General features: G+C 55.4%; 1 long non-coding RNA gene across 1 annotated transcript; it reads left to right on the forward strand.

Annotated features, from left to right (window-relative positions):
* Window positions 1–489: 489 nt before the first annotated feature.
* Window positions 490–3,518, forward strand: LOC138667326 (uncharacterized). Its single transcript, XR_011318715.1, has 2 exons — window positions 490–635; window positions 2,705–3,518. It is a non-coding gene; the product is annotated as an uncharacterized lncRNA (long non-coding RNA).
* Window positions 3,519–4,204: the final 686 nt, after the last annotated feature.

The following is a 4,204-nucleotide window of genomic DNA, read 5'->3' on the forward strand; positions in this document are numbered from 1 at the left end:
AGTAGTTTGACACATCTGTCCCCATCTTAGGCCAATAGAAGTGTTGAGACAGCCAGGCCTTAGTTTTGCTGATCCCCAAGTGTCCAGCTAGCGGGATCTCATGGGCAATCCGCAACAACTCACCCCGGAATTGCTGCGGGACGACCAGCTGTCTTTCCCTCAACCACTCCTTTTGTCATTCTCCGGGTACGGTCTCTCGGTATAACCTTCCTCGTTCCCAGAACACCTTCTCCTTATCAGCCTCGGAGAAGTGCGTCCCGGCAAGTTGTCTCAAACTCTCTAGGCTCGCATCTGTGTGCAGAGCGGCCTGAAACTCCTGGCTAGGGGAAGCCAGAAGCGACGTCAGGGTCCTTTCCCCACAGGAACCCTCTTGGACCTGCTCTGGGTCCACCTCTGGTTCAGTCACAGTGGTGACTGAGGAGGGTCCGGAAGGCTGTCACTGAGCGGTAGAGGCTAAATCCAAGTCTAAGGGACCTCTGCTGACGTCACGCCCATGTGACCGAAAGGGGCGGCGCTTCTTCCTCCATAGAGCAGACAGAGCAGACATGAGGAAGCTGTGGATGTCAGGGCGGATTTCGAGGATTTTGTGCAGGATTTGGAGTGTTTTGGGGTCGATCTCCATAGTCACAGATCAGGTAAGTGGGAGTCTGTCTGGGGAGAAAGGGGTGATGCTTGCATGGGGCTGCATGTGCATGCTGGACGGGGGTCTGCCTGGAGAGAAGGGGGTGATGCTTGCATGGGGCTGCATGTGCATGCTGGAAGGGGGGTCTGCCTGGAGAGAAGGGGGTGATGCTTGCATGGGGCTGCATGTGCATGCTGGAGGGGGGTCTACCTGGAGAGAAGGGGGTGATGCTTGCATGGGGCTGCATGTGCACGCTGGAAGGGGGGTCTGCCTGGAGAGAAGGGGGTGATGCTTGCATGGGGCTGCATGTGCTTGCTGGAGGGGGGTCTGCCTGGAGAGAAGGGGGTGATGCTTGCATGGGGCTGTATGTGCACGCTGGAGGGGGGGGGGTCTGCCTGGGGAGAAGGGGTGGCGATGCTTGCATGGGGCTGCATGTGCATACTGGAGGGGGGCTTGCATGGGGCTGCATGTGCATGCTGGAGGGGGTCTGTCTGGGGAGGAGGGGGTGATGTTTGCATGGGGCTGCATGTGCATGCTGGATGGGGGGGTCTGCCTGGGGAGAAAGGGGTGATGTTTCATGGGGCTGCATGTGCGTGGGACTGCATGTGCATGCTGGACGGGGGTCTTCCTGGGGAGAAGGGGGTAATGTTGCTTGCATGGGGCTGCATGTGTATAGTGGAGGGGGGGTCTGCCTGGAGAGAAGGGGGTGATACTTGCATGGGGCTGCATGTGCACGCTGGATGGGGGTCTGCCTGGGGAGAAGGGGTGGCAATGCTTGCATGGGGCTGCATGCGCATGCTGGAGGGGGCTTGCAGGGGGCTGCATGCATATGCTGGAGGGGGCTTGCATGGGGCTGCATGTGCATGCTGGAGGGGGTCTGTCTGGGGAGGAGGGGGTGATGTTTGCATGGGGCTGCATGTGCATGCTGGAAGGGGGGGGTCTGCCAGGGGAGATGGTGCTTGCATGGGACTGTGTGCTGGTGGTCTGCCTGGGGAAGCTGGTGATGCTTGCATGGCACTGCGTGCTGATGGTCTGCCTGGAGAAGGTGGTGACATTGCTTGCGTGAGACTGCGTGCTGGGGGTCTGCCTGGGGAAAGGGGTGATGCTTGCGTGGGACTGCGTGCTGGGGGTCTGCCTGGGGAAGGGGGTGATGCTTGCGTGGGACTGCGTGCTGGGGGTCTGCCTGGGGAAGGGGGTGATGCTTGGATGAGACTGCGTGCTGGGGGTCTGCCTGGGGAAGGGGGTGATGCTTGCGTGAGACTGCTTGCTGGGGGTCTGCCTGGGGAAAGGGGTGATGCTTGCGTGGAACTGCACGCTGGAGGGGCCTGCCTGGGGACGGGGGTGATGCTTGCATGGGACTGCACGCTGGAGGTGCCTGCCTGGGGAAGGGGGTGACGTTGCTTGCCTGGGACTGCGTGCTGGAGGGGCCTGCCTGGGGAAGTGTGACTGCATGCTGGGGGTCTCTGTTGGAAGGGGGTCATGTTCCTTGCGAGCGGGGCTGTTTGTCTGTTGGGAAGGGGGGCTGCGTGCTGGGGGTCTCTGGGGAAGAGAGGCTGTGTGCTGGAGTCTCTGTTGGGAAGGGGGTCATGTTGCATGTGTGGGGTTCTGTGTGCAGGGGGGTCTACCTGCAGAGTGGGGCTGATGTTATTTGCATGGGTCTGCATGGTGTGGGGGGCTGTTGTCACGTACTGTGCAGGTCAGTGTGTGATGTCACTTGCGGTGGGGGGGGGGGGTGTAGGGAAGAATAGTGTGAGGGTGCGAACAGGGGAGGGGATGAATGATAATGGAGATCTGAGGGATTGATATTACTTAACATGAGAATCTCTGCCTGATGGTGAGTCGGTCCTGTTGTGTGTTTTGTTTTGTTTTTTACATAAAACTTTCTTATTAATATTATTGGGCGCACATGACGTCAGGTTGATGACTGACCTATGACCTCTGGGAGCAAAACTGCGTGATAATGTCTCCAGATCCCGGGCTTTATTCTCTCCTCGCACGCTATTCTGTTCAGTATTAGCCTGGTGGCCACTGGTGTCAGCCACTACTTGAGTTTTCTACATTATGTTTTCTGTTTTATTCTAGGTATTGTGGCTTTTCCCCATCCTGTGTCCCTCAGAGCAGTGACCTCCCTACAGATGTCATTTCATCACTGGACTTCTCTTCACCAAGTGGAATGCTTGTGCCCCCACAATCCATGTGAGGACCCAAAGTGATGACACTGTGGGTGTCCCTCCGCCTCCCCGGCCCCGTCGGGTCCCTCCGCCTCCCCGGCCCCGTCGGGTCCCTCCGCCTCCCCGGCCCCGTCGGGTCCCTCCGCCTCCCCGGCCCCGTCGGGTCCCTCCGCCTCCCCGGCCCCGTCGGGTCCCTGCGCCTCCCCGGCCCTGTCGGGTCCCGAATGAATGTCGCATGTATTTGTCTTGCTCTATCAATTAAGGAATGTTTCCCTTAGACCTCCTGGAGACTTCACAACCCTGGATCAGACCTAAATCACAGGACAATAAAACCTCACCCTCCTCATCTATGAACTTCTGCAATATTTCTGGCCACAACTGTTTCCCCCTCCCATATTGATAGTTCTGCATCACTTGTCTTACTTATGGCCAGTTCTGTATAGTATGTGACTCTTCACATTTTATCTCGCTTTTGTTAGCATAAAAATGAGATGAGTGCAATCCTGTAAATGTCGGCTGCCCTCGGAGCAATGTTCTTCTATCAGGCCGGGCAGATCTGTATTCAGCTGCGATGTGACTGAGATCAGATGGGTGTGAGCAGAAAACATAGGATGCCATATGGCCCATCAGTGCGACATTTATAAAGATACAATTCTGTAATATGGAAAACTGGAAATGGTCCTGTAAGATTAATAAAAACTGGGCTAGTACACCAATGAGAAGTGGGAACAAATCATCGTGGATCCGTTCTGGATGAGAGTGGGAGCGCTTTCTGTATCCACTGCTGTAAGCCTCCTCCTATACTGAGCCTGATAAAGACCAGAGGAGACTCCCAAGACGCTGGCTGCAATCATTGTTACACTTCTCCTTTAAAAGGGTATCAACCACTAAAGATTCTCAAATTTTAAATTTTTTTTTTTTAATAGAAAAATTTAGACAATTACCGTATACTGTTTATTTACCACCCTTGTGCAGCATGCCGTAACAACCTGATGCATGCTGCCAGTAATGAAGCATGGTTCAGAGTGCCCTAATTCAGCCTCTTCTCTACTGGGAATTATTGTTGGGGGAGTGACATGAGGAGAGCATCAAATGAAGGTCGTGGTGGAGGTGACATAGTTGATCTGGCCCGTTACGTGTCTACATGAAACACGTTCCTCTGGTGCATGCAGTCCACGGGATGTTGTGCACCATATCCTAGGCACGAGCACCGCTGGATGGATAGTGAGGCAATAACATGTGCAGACGGTGTTTGATTGGATGGCTGAGAGCGCCTCTAGTTCCTTCCACTGGGTTCACTGCTGAAAGTGCAGAGTTTTCACCTGAGGACCGTGGGCATCTTTCTACCACCTCACCCCCTTGCAAATCGGCCAAGCAGTATCAGCCCAAAGTCATGAAGCAGTCTCTTCTG

Source organism: Ranitomeya imitator, chromosome 2, assembly GCF_032444005.1.
Source record: "Ranitomeya imitator isolate aRanImi1 chromosome 2, aRanImi1.pri, whole genome shotgun sequence".
Classification (NCBI taxonomy): Eukaryota; Metazoa; Chordata; class Amphibia; order Anura; family Dendrobatidae; genus Ranitomeya; species Ranitomeya imitator.